General features: G+C 33.6%; 1 protein-coding gene across 6 annotated transcripts in view; it reads left to right on the top strand.

Moving 5' to 3' along the window:
* The window catches only part of Spock3 (SPARC (osteonectin), cwcv and kazal like domains proteoglycan 3), a 381,013-nt gene that overhangs the window by 259,438 nt on the left and 102,188 nt on the right, over positions 1 to 19,387 (top strand). The gene's annotated exons all lie outside the window — the stretch shown is intronic.

Below are 19,387 nucleotides of genomic sequence, written 5' to 3' on the forward strand. Positions count from 1 at the left end.
TACTTTACATAGCTGTCATCAGCCTTTGTTGTGTATAATGACTTAGCACTTAAAACTTACTTAGCAGAAACTATACATTTTTGGATATAATATGTTGGTCAGCTGTAACAAAATATATGAGGTGATCAATTTAGAAGGAGGAAAGGCTTGTTGGGACTCAGAGTTTCAGAGGTTTCTGTCCGGAGTCATTTGTCTCTGTTGTCCTTGGGCTTTTAGTACTGCAGTGCGTGATGTATCACAGGAGTGGTCAGCAGAGGACCTGTCCTCCTCCTGAAAATGTGGAAGCAAAAGGAGACAAGAGAGGGCAGAGTCCCAGCATCTCCTTCAAGGGCACATTCTCAATGGCCTTGCTGTGCCCAACTCTTAAAGGTTCCGCCATCCCCTAACAGTGTCACAATCTGGGGTCCTGCACCTCTGAGAGACAATCAAGTTCCAGACGATTGCATGTGATATAATTGCTAGTCCATAGAATAATCTCTCAATGGCTATTTCATCCCAGACATAATTTCTGAGCTGCATTATGCCACTTGTACTGGATTCTCTGGAATTAAGTCATAATCAAGATGAAGAATTAAACTATTAAGACATTGTCTTCAGTAAAACAGCTACTCAGTTCATTATTTGTATGTAAATTGATTCTTTTGAAATTAATGGTAAGTTAGTGCTCGATTAGCAGTTCCTGTGCAAGACACCTTCATGTGGTGGAAGAGGTAAAGATGGCTTCTGGAATCTCTGTTCTTTACAACTTATTTTTTCTGCCTGAAATGCTGTGGGTCCTGCCTCAGAGCTTAGTTCCATCTGTGTTTCTCATCCCCATCATTCCAATCTGTCTTCTCCAAGTCACCTCAAATAAGGATTTTCAACGCCTTCTTGAATGTGTGAATCAACCCTCAAAAGATAGAGCTGATTTTATTTTTTCTTTTAACTGAGATTCTATGATATTGGTGTTTTCTTCAGCCCCACTTGCAATCATATATAGTTCTGCAGTTAAATTAAGATACAGTAGAATCCTTCTTCCTCTGATAATCACTGTACTCATGAAAAATATTCCACTATATTCAATATCCATGTGTAATTCTTTCACTAGAGGTTTTATGAATATGTGTTCTCAGTAAGTGTATAGGCTTTCAACAAAAATTCTCTTCAGTAATATGTCCTGCTTTTAAGTTTACTTTTGAATGAGAAGATGTATTTCATGTTATACAAATTAATCACACTCACAATCTGGAAAGGAATCACAATATATATTAAATATGGAGGGTAACACATTGAGAAGAGGATCCCTTGAGAGTACAGAGTAGTTAAATTTTAAGTTACTTAAATTTTCTATAGAGTTTATATTAATATATCAAGAAGGAAACTTTAAGTCACATCACCAGGGGATAAAGATCATTTGTGTTCCGTTTTTCATAGGAAGAGAGGCAAGAAGAATTTAAACTAATCCTGCTCTGACAGATTGTCAAGCAAAGTAAGTACAGGATCTTGCTAGCTACTGAGGAAAAGGAGTACAGAAAATTTTGAATGTCATTTTTCCACAATGCCAAAGGCCAGGAGACATGGGAAATGTAAAACTGAGTTCAGTATAGTTTCTAATCTTTTAAGTGCAATTTATATTAGAAGCATATCTTGGTAGACTGTACATGAAAGGAAATTCTACTTAATATCATCCCTGTTCTAAAAAAAGTATGGAAGAATCTACTAACAATGGAATATTTTAAAATATTTCTGACTTACACCTTTTGAGGACAAATTGATATCATTGTTTTATGTCAGTTTGTTAATTGTAGCATGAATCTTTCATATCTGCTTAAATTACATTTAAAATTAGTAAAATGGATTTTTAATGAAGTAAGGGAAAACAAAGTTCCCTCTGTTTCATTAATATATTCTATGAAGAGATGTGCACAAACATACATTCAAGCATCCTAAGTAAAGAAAAACAGATGATTTGCATTTTATAATACCAAATTCTGACTTTCAAATAGAAAAGTATACCTCTTTTCAATGTTTTTTTTTAATTTATTTTTTTGGTACCAGGGATCTAATTCAGAACCCTGTGTATGAGAGACAGACACAATGCCACTGAGTTACTTTTCTGGCCCTACACATCGTATTTTTAATGCATTTATTTCTTCTTTGATCAAAAATTATGATTCTCAGAAACACAAAGAAAAAAATTATTCTTCAATTACCAAAAAAAATCCATCATTTAGAGCATAGCTAACTTTATTCTAATAATATTGAAGTTTCAACTTATTTTTAAGGGGCCTTGATGTTTTTATATGGCCAGTAAAATAAAAATATGAAATTTATAGTTGTGAGCACAAACTATGAATGGATCTTTTGCTAAAATTATATGTAGATAGATAGATAGATAGATAGAGATATAGATATATAGATATATAGATATGGATATAGATATATAGATATGTGTGTGATCCAACCTTAAAATTTAAAAGTGATTTATAGAACCAAAGAATAAGATTATTGGAAAAATACCTTCAGAAGTATTTAGTTTGCATTGGTAAATCTAAACTCAGAAGAGTTGCCCTAAACTTTTAAAAAATAGTCCACACGGCAGTGATTCATAAGCACAGTAAACACTGAACCTATTAATATCAAAAGTGCTCTACTTGGTTATTTTGCCACCTGTGAGTTAGAGGGTCTATCTGGATTTAGAAAAATGTCACGAATTAGCAAAGCACAGCTCTGCCAGTAGCTCCGCTTAAAGCTGGGTACCATTTGCTAACTCTGCTGGTTGCTGGCCTCTACACTACTGACTGTTGGTGTTTGACAATGGCTTGTGCTGGCTGCCTTCTTTAGATCCTGTCCCATGCTGGTCCCTGTTTCTGATCCTAATTGGCTGCTGGTCTCTGGAACTCTTTTGAGTTAACAGCCTCTAGTATTTATTGTTCTTTTAAAGTTCTTCACACTATTGAGGATCCAGAGTAGATTAACCAGAGCCTCCAAGTTGACACTACCTGAGAAATAATGATTTCTCCGAACGAATTTGTAGAACCAGATTGGCTTTATTTTTACAGGGCCTGTGAAGCAGCATGAAGATACACCAGAGCGCTTTCCTAGGCTAACTTTCGGTGTGTGAGAGGAATGCTGCTTAGATCAGGACTCCAGGCCTATTATTGGTCCAAGTGTAAACCAAATTTGGAGTGATGCTGAGTCCCAGTCCAGGCTTGTGATTGGTTCAAATGGGTGGGCATCCAGGACAGCTATAGGTGACAAGACAGAGATTCAGGGAAGAAGGCAGGAGACTTCAACTCTGATTGACAGTTGTTATGTCTCTGGTAAATAGTGAATTTGGAACTGAGAACCTTTCAGGAGGGCTGTGTTCATCACAGCTTCCTAGAGTTTGGGGAATTTTTTGATATTAATAATGGGCCAGGACCCCTCTCTAATGATCTTAGCTATGTTTGAGTGTCCACCTTCTGCACAGATGGGGCAGAAGTCTCTGGAGTGGCAGGAGTGGGTGAGGGGCACCTGAAAGGGCAAGCTCCACATTCTATCAAAGGGTTTTGTAGGAGAGTAGCTGCTCCTACCCTTGGAGGAAACCAAGGCAGCTGGTTGCAGCCTTCCTGGGAAAATAGTGGCATAATGAAGGAAGAGCTGGGAAAAGGTACGATAGCTGCTTGCCAAAGATGGCCCCCTCTGGCCAGCACAGGAAAGGTGAGAGGCAGGTACTTGTTGTGTCTTTCAGTTTGATTGAATGGAATCGGGAAATTACTTGAATCAGCATTTCCCTTGTTTTAATTTGAATTTCCTCAGCTCCAAATATGTTTCTTATGATCATGGGTTTTATATAAGTGTTGTTTTTTATATGCTTAAAATAAATAGTATCACCTCCAATATTTTAGGATTACACAATATGCATGTAAATACATACATACTTCAATAATTTAAAAGTTGGGGTTCTAGTGGATACAGAAGGAAGATAATATATAAATATTTCAAGTCAAAACTGGATGAAAAAGAGCAAAATATATAAGTGGAACCCAAAAGGTACAGAACAAATTTGAGAAAAATCACATATCCACTCGCTGTGGGTTGGAGAGTATATTTAGGGCATTCAGGGCAGATTGGACATTATAAATATGGAAACTTTGGGCTTACTTCACTGGAGTCAGACCCATGAAGCAGCATATGTTCCTGAGCAAAGAGCATTTCCCCCACTGTTTTTCTAAGTCTGTGTGTGTCAGTTACTTTTCTCTTGTTGCTGTGACAAAATACCTGGCACCTAAGTTAGAGGGGAAAAGGTTTATTTGGCTTACAGTTTGTAGAGGTGTCAGTCCATAATTGGCTGGCTCCAAGTCATGGTGGCAGAGGTACAACAGTGGACGACAGCAAAAGCAAGAAGAGCACTCCGGTGGCGTGTTGCAGAGGACAAGCAGTCCCTGTTTCCCACAAAGTAGCAAAAGCAACCACGTACCTTAACAGTCTTTCTTCCCCTTTTATCTTATTCAGACTACTGGGATTAGGAAGGTGCCAAACCAGTCACTCACTTGTGTAGTGGCTTAGTAATCACACTCCTTCATCCTAGCATGACACATTCTGTATTCACCCACCTGTGACATGAGGCTTTGGGGGGACATCAAGACCCACCCCATAGCACTGCGTTCCTGGGCTACAGAATTGTTTTTTGTTTGTTTGGGGAAAGTGGGTGTGGGAAAGCACCTATTTAAAAGTCTATTTCTTCATTTCAGAATAAGGGCAAACATGTCTGACCAAAGATAGAAAATACAGAAATAAAGGTAGTCAAATTTGAGGACTGTTGTAATAGAATTTGCAAGGCTTAAAAGACACTTGAGTATATGATTAACAAGGAAAAGAAATATCTCAGAGATAATTTTTTCAGTTTAGTAATCTGAGTGGTTTATGAATACTAACAAAACAGTAGAATTTATTTTCCTAAGGCCATTGTTTGTTTTTTGTACTATCGACTACCTGCATCATTTTTGGTAAAACTCGAGCTTATTTTTATCAAGAAATGAGATTCTGTAATTTAAATTTCTCTTTATGCCTTTTTATGTAACACTGGCAGAATTAAATACATGCTTGATTGTATAACTCTATTAACCAGCATGCTAACTTTGCTTGCTCTGAATTTTTATTAGATTTGTGTATTTTAACTCTTTTAAAAAGTTTCTTTCTGTTTTGAACCTGTTATTCTGTAGGGTTGTATGATGCATTGGGTAAGAGAATAGATTTTAGAATCCCAGTTCACACTGCTGACTGTGTAATCTTTTGCAATATACTTAACTTCATGAGTCTTAGTCTCCTTATTTGCAAAGTAAAATATATATAAAATACATAAATCATAAGAATTAATGAGTGTTTCCTCAGATTAAACTATTTCTGTATTTTTATTCCATTTTTTTACTATAAAGTGCTATTTATTTTTTAATGAATGATAGAATTGTTTTATACTTTGTCATTAGTTTTATTTTTAAGATGTAAAAAGTTATACTAGGTTATAAAATAGATGGAAATTTTCAGCTTTTTCCTATAGTATTTACATATATTGTGGATTATTGCACACTGAGAATTTGAAATACATCAAGATTAGGATTGTGTGGTCTAGAAGTTATTACTTCCTTTGGTAAATCTTTCACATTCTTTCCTTTCTACTGGCCTGGGCAGTGTGTGTGTGCGTGTGTGTGTGTGTGTGTGTGTGTGTGTGTGTGTGTTGTATATTGTTTCTTGATTCAATTTTGTTAATTTTTTATTTCTCAAATGAATGTTTGTTTATATTTAAAATTTAATAGCTTAAGCTTTACATGATATTACTTGGTAATTCAAAACATTCTTTAAAAACTATACAAGGTCTTTAGAAATGATATAATACAGTTTAAACCTCTCAGAACATTCATTAATGCCTAGAACTCCATCCCTTCATTGCTTTAGTAATTTTAATTTTGTGAAATAAATTTATTCAATTATTCTTAAATTGATCAGTATGCAATCGCTGCTAATTAGTATATATAAGAATATGTGTATTAATTTGCAAAATTAACACTAGTAGGACTGCAAGGAAAATTTGAACAAAGCAGGTTTTAAGAATTCAAATGCCATTTTGAAGAGTTACTAAAAGACTTTTTATTTATTTATTGACTTTTATTAGTGCATGTTTCCAGTAAACAATGATTTCTTTTACTGTAGGGAATAGGTACATATACATAACACATTTCAATTCCCATCTTTTTCTCTCTTCCATCTGCTCCCCCTTTTATTTTTATTTTCCAGCATCAGATTCATTTATTTACCTTTTAAAACCTTAAAAACAGTGGTCATGTATTCAAATTAAAACCATACTAATAGGCCAGATAAAACATCTAAGACAATTGTACTAAATCAAGCTACACTTTTACGCTTTTGCTTATATTTCCTCACTGTATTACTGTTCTTTTTCTTTCTTTCTCTTTTGTCCTGTTATCTTTCTTTTATATAGTAATAAATACAATGTTTCTTATATAAGAGAAACCACGCGATATTTAAGTGTGTGTCTTAGTTATTTCACTTAAAATTATGGTTTCAAAGTAAGTCCATTTTCCTACTCATTTTTTTTCATATAATTGGCTTTTGATGTTAAACACACATTTTTAAGTGCAATGTGTCCAGCAAAGCACAAAGATGTTGTTCCTCCCTTCATTCTTCCTTGAGACCTGCACAGGAACAAGTACAAAAAGACTCAGGCTGAGTACCTTTTATATCAGAGAGCATTGGTATCTGTGAAATTTTGCTGTGGGGCCCTAGACCATTCATCAGAAAAAAACATAAACAAAAAAGGCAGGTGTTCTTTTACACAAGTACCCCATCTAAGCCTGACTGAAATATTTTGAAATAGATGTGGAGTTAGCGATGGAGCCAGTTTTCAGTTGTTGAATTGGAAAGTCTACAGTTTTTATCTACAAAAAGACAAAACATGAGGATAAGATCTATAATCTGATTCCTTTTTGCTTTTTGGACTGATTGAATTGCTCTGAAAACTATGAAGTTTATGTAATTTTAATAATAATTATAAATTGCATAGGTATTTATGATGTGTGCTCTTTTCCAACTGATAAAATAATTTTATTTTCAATATTTAATTTTATAAAATTTTTAATATTCCCCCAATAATGGAATAAATTTTCAATAGAAAAAAGATTTAAGAACCTGGTATAAACATATCCTTGCAACATACAAATTTCTCCATGAGAATAATATGCCTAAGTAGCAAGTTCTATAATCTTGTTTAAGTAGTTTCACTAAAATAAATAGAATTATTGACAACTGGCACCTGAAAGTGTATGATAAATATAACGTTTTTGCTTTAAGAATATATATTCTTATATTAACATTAATGTATGTTCAAAAACAGAACATAACCTGAAAAGGGACTATTTATAAATGTGGAGATTTTTACAGCTATTCTGTGAAACTTGGTTTTTTTTAACTTTCTTATAGATTGATTTTAAATTTTACAAAAATATTTTACCATGAACACAGAATTACTATTGAGATTTTTATCTTTATCCTAAAATTTAGTAGGAAATTTTTTATTTTGAGTTTATTCAGTGTACGTTATGAGCTATAAAATTAGGAACAGCTTTTTTCTTGCAGTAAAAAATAAAATTCTTAAGCTTTTCCTGACATTTTATTTGTAGATAATTATTTACAAAATTCAGCAAAAGTCCCTCCTTTTTAAAAAAAGTACTGAATTAAAAATTTTCAAAGTATTTGATAATAAGCATAGAATGGGTCCCAACAAAGCAGAACCCTGGCAACTTGTGGTTTGGCCTACTGGTTCTTACTACTCGAATGCTATTGCTTACATACAACCAACAGAGGAAACCAGGAGCTAGGTGCTTTGGCATTTAAATGGAAATGTTGAGATGTATTGCTTGATATCAGCCAGTCTTTTCCTGAAATTTATATGATAAAATTTGTAGGTTTTTCAAAAAGCACATAAAATTACAGTGGATGGAATGATGCTGTTGTTAAGCTATCTTTAAATTCAAATCTGCCTTTTGTCTTCAGCTTTAATATGCCTTAGAGATTCAGTCTTTACACAAAAACTTTTTACTTTTCATCCCGTTCCATTTAAGGAAGGAAATAAATAATCATTATAAAATATTCTAGGTCTCTTGTGGTTCCAAATGAATTCATTTGGAACCATAAGAGACCTAGAATAGCAAAAGCCATTATACGCAGCAGTCACATGGCACCAGGTGTAACAATTCCCAATTTGAAACTATACTACAAAGCCACTGTGATAAAATCAGCATGGTACTGGCAAAGAAATAGGCCTGAGGATCAATGGAACAGACTGGAAGACACAAAAACAAATGCAGATGTACTCAGCTACCTCATCTTCGACAAAGGAGCTCACCATCCTCAGTGGAGGAAAGATAGCCTCTTTAATAAATGGTGTTGGAAAAACTGGATATCAACCTGTCCCACAGATTAATTAGACCCTTATCTTTCGCCATGCACTAAATTAAAATCCAAATGGATTAAAGATCTAAATATTAAAGCAGAAACATTAAACTTGCTGGAAGGTAAGTTAGGTAGAACTCTGGAAGACATTGGTATAGGAAAAGAGTCTATGAACAAATCCTCAGTAGCACGGGAACTAGCAGATAGAATCAACAAGTGGGATCTCATCTTACTAAAAAGCTTCTGTACTTCAAAAGAAACCATTAGCAGAACTAAGAGACAATCTACAATGTGGGAAAAAATTTTTACCAGCTGTACCTCAGACAAAGGACTATTATCAAGGATATATAAAGAACTCAAAACAATCAGTCCCCCCAAATATAAAGACCCGATCCAAAAATGGGCATCCGAAATGAACAGACATTTCTCATACAAAGAAGTGAAAGCAGCAAGAAAATATATGAAAAAATGTTCCACATCACTGGTCATTCGAGAGATGCAGATGAAAACAACACTGAGATTCCACCTCACCCCACAAAGAATGGCTGCTATCAAGAAATCACACAATAACAAATGTTGGCGGGGTTGTGGGGAGAAAGGAACCCTCCTCCATTGTTGGTGGGAGTGCAGACTAGTGCAACCACTATGGAAATCAATATGGAGATACCTCAAAGAGCTTGGACTGGAGGTTCCATTTGACCCAGCCATCCCTCTGTTGGGTATCTTTCCAAGAGAACTAAAAGAATCATATCACAGAGAAGTATGTGCACCCATGTTTATAGCGGCACAGTTTGTAATAGCTAAATCTTGGAAACAACCTATTTGCCCATCCGTTGGAAACTGGATAAAGAAGTTGTGGTTTTTCTATAAAATGGAATATTACTCAGCCATAAAGAGCGAGAGAATAGATTCATTCATAGGAAAATGGATACATATTGAAGATATACTCCTAAGTGAAATAAATAAGTCCCACATGTGTAAATACCAAATAGTTTCCCTGGTGTGAATATTCTGCAACAATGCATAAGATTCTAATAAGATTACTGACATTTAGAAATGGGAGGAAAGGAGCTAAAGGTGTAGGGAAGGTGTGATACGTAGGGGAAGAACAAAAAGGGAAAAGAAAAAAATGTGAGAGAATGAAAAGATGAAAATAAAGTGTTTGTAGATGGGGAGGGGAGGAGGGGGTGAAGGGAGGGCAGAGGTAAGGGGAAAAAATGAGAATCAAGACTTGCCATATAAAGGTACATGATCCCAACAATGAATGTAACTGTACTGTATCCCTAAATGTACCAATAAACTCAATTAAAAAAAAAATAATGATGCTAGATCACATATTGTTTCTAAGAACATACCTGATTATCATCTCTCCATTCAATGTGTAGCATATAGAAATGAATAATCTTGTACTAAAAATATTGATAGCTCCTCAGCAATATTAAAAATAATGTAAGATATTTAGGAGATTTTTGCTATTCTTCTTCTAATATAAACCCTTTTAGTTTTCCAAATATAAAGTCAGTTAGTTTGTATTTAGAAAATCTTAAGTGAAATTTTTGTAACTGAATAATCATGAAATGTATTTTAACTATAGAACCACATATACTGCATCATCTTTTAGAATAAAATTTGCACCTATATTACAGATTCTTTATGTAAATTTTCAACTTTTTCATAACTCGATGAGATAACAAGATCACAATTATTTTGAGCCTCAAAATCGAAAGTAAATGCTTTATTTGTTGGTTCATTTCTTCAGAAATAGAAGACAAAGATCCACATTTTGTCTATTTTAGATGTAAAGATCATCTATATTTTATAAAAGTAAAAGCATGAAGCCAGATGGAATTCAGTGCAAACAATAAGAATTTATTTTTTTCTATATAATCTACTTTAAACAAGTAATTTACATGTACTTAAGATCCTATACATACCATTCTATACTTGTTTAATGATACTTTTTAGGATTTTTTTTCTGAGTACCGGGAATTGAACTCAGGAACTAGCATCAAATGATACTTTTTACTGAGTTGCTCTAATGATTTGGCTGGATGAATCATTTTATCATGGGAATAAATAGATACTTATTTGTTATTTATCAAATTATTATTTTGCAAATGTCTAATGTAAGAAAATGATACAATTGTGTAGTTGATAGTTATAGTCACTGGTTAAAGAATGTAATATACTTGTGCATTTTTTCATTTTGCCAAATCCTTTCTATAAAGACTTTCAGTGAATTCAGCATTTATGAGGGACTTTATATATAGGTTTGTAAATAACTTGGGAGGAATGAGGGCCAGCTATTGTGATTCAAGAATGGAGTCTGATAATAAGTGAGGCTTGGGATAATGGTGACTATGTTCTTTGGATAGACTCAGGAAATGTGCAGGATTATAAATGATTAGAACTTGTTCACTGACCAAATTGAGTAAAGAAAGAAGAATGGTAACAAGATTACCATGATAAAACTAGAATTAAAAATTTTTAGAATATCTCATTGAGTTAGAAAAGTTGTTAAATTCAGAAATATCTGCAATACGTTTAAAATATTTGTGTTTATACATCTAAAGGAGGATGTCTAGATTGGAGTAGACATTGAAAAATGAATCATTAAGGTCATAGACCAAGCCACAAAAATAAATGAGTTTCACTAAAACGCAGAAAGTGAGAAAATTAGAGTAAGAATTTTGGGAAGACTAATACATGTTCAGAAAAGGAGGAAAAAAATCTCTGGAATACTTAATGGAACTAAAAATCAGAAACAAATATTAAATTCTTACTTGAAAGAGGCAGCTTGGATGCATATTCAGTAACACAAGTCATTTTTGCCAGTAGAGTGTCAGTAGTGAAGGTAGGAAGAGCAACTTAAATGAAAAGATACTAACAAGTTATTCAGCTTCTATAATGGTAATCAGTAAGTGTTCTTCCTCCCACTATTGCTGTCCCCCATTTGCAACATGAATTCATATCAGCCCCAAAGTGAAGCTGAAAGAATATAATACATGTATAGAAGAAAGCCCTAGGCTTAGTGCCTAATATCATGAAAGAGAGTAGAGAGAGGAGAGGAGAGATCGAATATAAGAAAATAATAGTCTTTAGTGGTAGACCAGTTGGATACAGGAAAAAAATGGAATAAAGAATTTCCCTCTAATTTAAAATAGATACCAGGCTGACTTTCTGATTTTGAATCCCATCCTCTGCATTCTAATGTAGAGATTGATTTCAATCCAGATTTGCCAGCTTTGTAAACTTTGATTAACTATCTTAAATTGGTTGGGCTTAAACTTTTTAACGATTTTAAAGTACAAGGACTAGACATATCAGTTAGCCCTTCTTAGTATATATTCAATGCTCCACTAGTTGCTTTACTTCTATTATTTCATTTAATCTTCACAAAACCCTATGAAGGAGACATTATTTTCAGCCTTACTTGAGAGATCTTTAGCTTGACATAGAGAAGTTAGGTAGTAAGTCTAAATACACACAATTAAAGTGACAGGGAAAATGTGTACCTTGCTTGCTGACCCAGAACTACATTATCACATGAACTTTTGGGTTCTCTCTTCAGTCACATGTCATCTGCTCAACAATACATAATTTTGTTGACTGGTGTAAAATATCTTATAGTACTATAGCATGTTAGTTACCAAGTAGAAATGTACAAAAAGTAACATTCAATTTTAAAAACAAAATGAATGCGAGCACTGTTATGTATGCATATGACAGAAGCAGTTGTTAGTCATGTTGGCATACTTCTCAGAAGTGTAATGAGTTACTTGTTTATGTTAACTACTATTTTGGCCAATTTCTGATAATATGTGTGCAGGTGTATGTAATTTATCGTTATTTTTATTTTTGGTATTGGGGATTGAACTCAGGACCTTGCCCTTAGAAGGCAGGTGCAGTGCCACTGAGCTAAATCCCTAGCAGAGAGTGTATATTTTCTGAAGCCAAGTTTTCATGAAATAATATATAATAAAGATTGTGAGATACCAACAGAAAAAATACACATCATTTACTTTTCTCTAATTAAATGTTTTATATGTACCCTCCATGCTAGAATTTACCACATTTCTGGGTGATATAGGATGATAGTTATGGTAGCAATGGACAACTTAATTAATATATTACCAATTAATTTCTCATGCATTTTCTTCTAAATTACATTTATGCCAATTTCCTACTTTTGGGAAAATGACTACTGTTTTTTATTTTTACAGAATTACTATCATCAATTAAGTGGGAAATTACAGTAATGAAGCTATTAGCAAACACAATTTTTTTCAAGAATTTTAATAAGCTATTTCTTTGTTTCTTCAGTTGTGTGTGTGTTTGGAACTGGGGACTAATCCTAAGGCCTTCAAACTAAGCTAAATCCTGAATCCATATTTTATTTTTTATTTTGACACAAGATCTTCCTATGTCACCAGGTTACTCAGGATGGGCTCTAACTTGCTATTCTCTGCCCCAGCTTCCCAGAATGCTAGGATTACAGTGCTGTACCACTATGCTTGGCTTGTTACTGCATTTTCTTAAATCCTGTGAAATTTCTAAGTAGATTAATTTCCCTTTGTTTGCATGTTTAGTTTAACAGAACAAAAGGTCCTTATATATTTTCAAAATCTTTTATTCTCTTAAATTGGGGAAGAAAATATGTCTCACACCCGGCATTACCTAAGGAAGCTATTCTACATAGTGTTTCTAAAGTATTGGTGTATCTTATAAAGCATTTATCCTTGGTGTTCTGATTTAGATAAGAAAATTCAGAGGTTGAATTTAGGAATGTGATTGGTTCATGGGGGTATTATACTCATCAATGAATAAATCCAATAGCTAAATGTGCTGTTAGGAGAACATAGGGAGAACAGCCCTCTGTTGATCAGAAGAGATGAGAGATGTTTCACTGGAGTGTGACCTGGAAGTGTATGTTTCACTCCCCTGATTTCTTTCTCTCTCTGGTTCTTGGCTACTGCGACGTTAGGATCTTTTCTCCAGCAATCCTTTCCACCATGTTCATCCTTCCGTGGACCCAGCTAACTATAGACTGATTCCTCACATATGTATGAGCCAAAATAAATTTCTGCTTTATTTTGTGGATTGTGACCCTTGGATAATCTTACCTTCTAATTTAGTGGAAAAATGCATTCACTTCCACATTAATTATATATTATATAGTAAATGAGTTCATTTGATTTAGAATAGTAAAGTCCCTTGCTTATCTGAATTTGTTCATATTCCAATACAAAGGTGGTGGCTTTTTCTAAGGCAATAGTGGGTGTTTATTCATAGTCCACTTAATTTATAAGCTTGGATTTTTCCTAAGCCCTGTGTTCCTCAGCTGTGCCACAGATCCAGTGTGTATTGAGTCTTGCCTTAGGACTGCTCTCCATTGCCTGCATTTTTGAAAATTCAGGAAGGACCAAATCAGTTCCTAGGAGCTGCTTGCCTTTCGATACTTTGTTCTGGACCTTTCTGTCTGCTCCAATCCAGAATTGTGGTCTAATCCTGCAGCACACTTGCACATGTACCTTTCATAACTTTCAATCGTACTGTTTTCTGATTCAATATCTTTCTTTTTAGGTTGTCCCTTCTAGCTTTGTGCCTAACGTTGTAGATCTTTTGAGAATTTCAATGTGAGAAAATTGCTTAGTTTGATTACAGTATTGGTCAGTTATATCTGAGAATTGAGTGTCAGATAAAACAACATTTCAACATTTAAAGGTATTGATATATTCTACAATAATTTCAGTGTTATAAAGTAATATGTTTATTATATTTTAATACATAAATTTTTCAACAATTGTAAAATATTGCAACAATAAAATTAACATCATAACATGGAGTAAAATATTATGCCTACTAAAAATCAATAGTTATATATATTAAGAGAAACAGGCACTTAACTTTTTCAAAAATTAATATTTAATTATATTCTTTAACATGTAAGATATCACGGAAAATTGACATTTTTTATAAAAGCAATTACTAATATGTTATAAATCCATATGTGTCTTAGTTACTTTTCTCATTGCTCAGACAAAATACCAGACACTCTAAGTTAAAGGAGGAAATATTTATTGCAGCTGAAAATTTGTAGACGTTTTAGTACATAGTTTGCTGACTCCAAGGCACAATGGCATGGCTGAGGGGCACCTCAGAGGAGAAACAGTTCATGGTGGGCAGAACGCAGCAAAATACCAAAGAAGCAAAGAAGCAGAAAGCAAGTGCAGCAGCCCTATTTCTGTACCTAATACCTATCCAGGATATGTGCCCTTAGGGTGTTTAGCACTCACTCAAAGTGGGTCTTTCCATTATGCACACCAATAACTATACCAAACCAATCAACAAGTAATTTAGTAACTACATAACCTAACCCTAGCATCACACACTTAATCCCAACATCACATAAAATAGGTTTGGCCATCTCTGAGAAGCCCCACCTATGACCACATGAGGCTTTGGGAGAACATTTAAACACAAGCCATAACAATATGCCTTTAGAGATTCACAGTTTGCAAATACAATAGATATATTTGCATGTCTTTTTAAAAATCGATATGAGCTATTTCTCTGTCAGATAATTTTCTAATTATTTTGAATATATTTAAACATAACAAAAATAAAAGTACACAATTATTCCAGATAAAAAGCATTTAGCACTTAGATCAGTGCAGCCTTCTAGTGTTCTAGCCTATTCTTGTAAATAGAAGATTTTGATATAATTACTTAATTAGGTCAGACTAAAACTTTATTAAATTTTTAAAACTTTAGGGATTACTTTTTTCAATAAGATATTAATTTTTCATCTGGCCTAATTTTCTATCTCCCTGATATATTGCATATACATGATCAAGTTATAGTTTGAAAAAATGTGACCATTATAAAGCCTTCTGCTTAAAATCTAGGTATCTAGGGAGTCAGATATTCCTAGTCGTCAAACTCACATCTTGTCATCAGCCATATGCATGCTCCTTCCTACCACTAATTTTAATTTTGACCTTGAGGTTAGTGAAACTCTCTAATTTTCATTTTCTTCCTCTGTGCTATACATTAAACAAAATCCACTGGGCATCTTTGATGATTAAATTGAAATAAGTAAGTAAATTTCTCTTGGCTCAGTATCTAAATGGTAACATCCTTTTGTTCAGGACCTATATTTGTCAAAAGTCTGAGATTTTCCCTCCTTAGAAGTTACCAGGTCAGTGGCTACAAAAAATTAATAGATGGTGGCAGCACAGAGGGCTTTAGTGCTCAAAAGGACTTTAGATTTGTATTCATTCACAATTTCCGCAGGTTCGATAAATAAGTCCTTGCATACAGAGAGGGTGAGTCCCAGCTGAGAAACCCCAAATTTAGTGTTCTTAAAAAACAATGATAGTAAACTTGTCTGACCTCTGCTCCAAAGACAATATTTTTCTAGACAACAACAAATGTGTTCTTTGCCCCATTAGGAGAGACTGTCTTCACTTCCCCAAACCATTTGCTCAACAAATATATTTGATATAATACACACTTGAGGTAGTTGGAGAATTATCTCTCCAAAATACCATTAATACATTTTTCCTGTTTCATTGTGAGTGCCCACACACTCTGACCCCTTTGGTGTTACTGCATTCTTCTCTTTTCTGTTAAATCTGTCTCTCTTGCCTCTTCCCAACTTCTATATTGTTTTCTGCCAGATACTGTTCACATATCTTCAATAGTGGCTAGGTGTTTTCATTAGTTTCTTGTTACAGAAACAAAACAACCAATACCCACAAGTTAAAGGAGAAAAGGATAATTTCAGCTTAAGGTCTGTAGAGGTTTCAGTTTATAGTCAGCTGGTTTCTAGGTAAAGCAGCATGGCAGAGGGAACAACAGAGGAGAAACAGTTCACGACTTGTCAGGCTGAGGCAGTGAGCTTTTCTTTCTTCTTTTCCTTTCATTCCATGCAGGCTATGAGGCAGTGGTCGGTGCTACCCATAACTAAGGTGGATCTTCCCTCTTCAGTAAATACAGTATCCATACCAAACAATGTAATACTGTTAGACAGTTGAAAACACTATATTAACATATAATTATTATTCAGAGTTATTTGTTAACAGGTTCACTGTTAGTATTATATATTACATGTTTTTTTAACACATTTACAATAACATGTATTCACCATTATAGTATACAGAACAGCTTCATGACCCTAAAATTCTCTATCTATTTATTTCTCCCCCATTACTCCTGGCAAGCAAACCTTTTTAATGTATACATAGTTTGCCTTTTCCAGAATATCATATAATTGGAATCATATAGTATGTAACCTTTTGTATTGGTTGTTTACAGCTTATGGTGTGCATTTAAGTTTCTTCTGTTTCTGATCACGGGTTTATATCACATTTCTTTTTAATACTGAATAATATACCCTCATCTAGGCAGACTAGTTTATTTATTTATTCATATATTGCTTGCTCCAAAATTTTGACGAATGTAAGTAAAACTACTGCAACTATCCACATGCAAGTTTGGATTTCCATTTTCATATCTTTGGGGTAAGTATAAAGGAGCACCAGTGATAGATTGTATGGTTTAAGTATGTTTCATTTTGCAAAGAATGCTCTAACTTCTAATTTGGCTGGACCAATTTGCATTCAGTTGGCTGTGAAAGAATGAGTTTCTGTTAGTCTAATTGCTTTCCAGTAGTTGGTGTTGACAGTGCTTTGCAAATTGGCAAGCATGGATGATGTAGTCACAGTATGTCTACGTTTTTTAAAATTTGCATTCCCTTGATCAGGCGCAATGTGGAGCGTCTTTTCATTAACCTGTTTGATCATCTTGATGAGGTGTCTGTTACAGTCTTTTAGTTTTTCAAATTGGATTGTCTGTTACTTTAAGGTTGACTTATAAGTTTCTTTTCATACTTCAGATAACACCTTTACATCATATGTCTTTTCAAATACTTTGTGCCAATCTGCAACTTACCATTTAGTTTTCAAGTTCTGTGTAAACAGTTCTAGAACTCCTCTAGCTGGTCTATTTTAACCTTTCCAAATCCCTGCAACAACTAGTTCCAAAGGCATCAAACTATAGGTCTGGTGTGGATGTGATGACCTCATTTTGCTAGTACCAATTTTCTGGATTAGTTGGCTTTTCCAGTAGTAGAAAAAAATGCTTGACACAACTTAAAGGAGGAGAGGTTTTGCTTTTGCTCAGGATTCATAAAATTCAGTCCAAGAATGACTGTCTCCAAGGTGGTACATCACGGTGGAAGGGCAAAGGGGCCCACTTTCTGGTAGCATTGCAGCAGAACAGCTAAACAGAGCCAGAGAGGAAAAAGCCAGGGGACAGATAGCGTACCCCAGATTACATATTCATGACCCAGCCAGATGTATCTGGAAGCAGGCTATACTAATCTCCTAGGTAGCTCTCAAGCCATCAAGTTGATAATTTAACTTAATTGTCACATTATTCATGATAGCTAGGGAAGCAACTGACTTTTTGTGTTAACTATCTATTCTACAACACTGCTATAACTACTTACGACCACTTGTACAATGCACACATAAAACCAATAAAATTACTTTTAATTTTCTTTGTTATTTCATACTTTTCTTTTTAATGGTGGCGAAGTTTTATTAAGGGTAGGGAAAAAACAGGTAGGAAAAGAAGTGCACCCTGTGGCATGAAGGCCGCCTGTTGTGCGATGGCATGATAGCCATTATTTCTTATTTTCTAACCATCAAAATCATCTGCGAACAGAGTGTTTTCTTTCTCAATCCATAACTCCTTTATTTTACTTTGTTTTCTTGTTACTTTAAATGTATTTTCTAATGCAGTGTTGAAGAGATAATATAATAAATTGCATTGATTGACATATTCAATGAGCCATTCCTATTTCTGAGAATGAATTTTGGTTGAGAGTAATATATTTCATTATAAAGATTGACAAATTCAATTTACTAATATTTTAAGATATTCTGCATTTATAAATAAAATTTTTAATATAAAATTTTCTTATAATTTATTTTTTTGTTTTATCATCAGGGGGAATCTTGTTTATGATATGAGTTACAGGGCATTTACAACTCCAAAATTTGGACATTGTACATAAAATTGGTAATTTAAAAAAATGTTTCATAGAAATTATCATTAAGATTATATTTATGACTTTGGTATTTTTGTGGATGTTTTTTAGCTCATAGTTACATTTTAAAATTATACAAAGGGCTACGAAGTTTATATCTTTCTACTTGACATTTCATAGTTTTAACTTTCTAAGAATAGATTAATTTCATCTACTTTGTCTAATTTATATGCATAGAGTAGTGAATAACATTCCTTTATTATTCTGTTATAATTTAGGGCAGCAATAGTGATTACATGTGTTTCATTTCTTATTAATTTTTATTTTGTTTTGTTGGTTAATCTTTCCAAATATTCACGAGTTTTATTGATATTTTAAAGGAACACCTTTAGTATTTTTTAACTACCTTTAGTTTCATTAATTTTCTCTATTGTTAACTGTGTTAGTTCTGTTTATTTCTGCTCTAGGTTTTAATCAATTATTTTCTTCTTCTGAACTTTAATTTTTCTTCCTTAATTTCTTAGGTGGAAGCTTAGGTTGTCTTTGTAATATATTCATTAAATTAAATACATTTTCTACTAAATTCTTCTGTAATTGAAGCCCATGAACTTTGACAATTTTTTAAATTTTGCTCTAAGTTTAGTTTCTCCTGAGACCATTATTTGACTTGTTTTTTAGAAATGTACTGCTTAATTATTAAATATTTGAGAAATTTTCAGTTACCTTAATGTTACCTCTTTTGTTTGATTTCCTCTTGTTCTAGGAATTAAGGTTGTGTTATTCTATTGAATTACATTTATTAAAGTATATCTTATATCCATAATGTAGCTTATCTGATATTCCAATTTTAGTATATGTGCTGCTGAAGCTAGAACTATCTGATAGCCCAGAGTGTGGAGT

This window comes from Fukomys damarensis, unplaced genomic scaffold, assembly GCF_012274545.1.
Source record: "Fukomys damarensis isolate Sample0158 unplaced genomic scaffold, DMR_v1.0_HiC HiC_scaffold_18, whole genome shotgun sequence".
NCBI classification, from domain to species: Eukaryota; Metazoa; Chordata; class Mammalia; order Rodentia; family Bathyergidae; genus Fukomys; species Fukomys damarensis.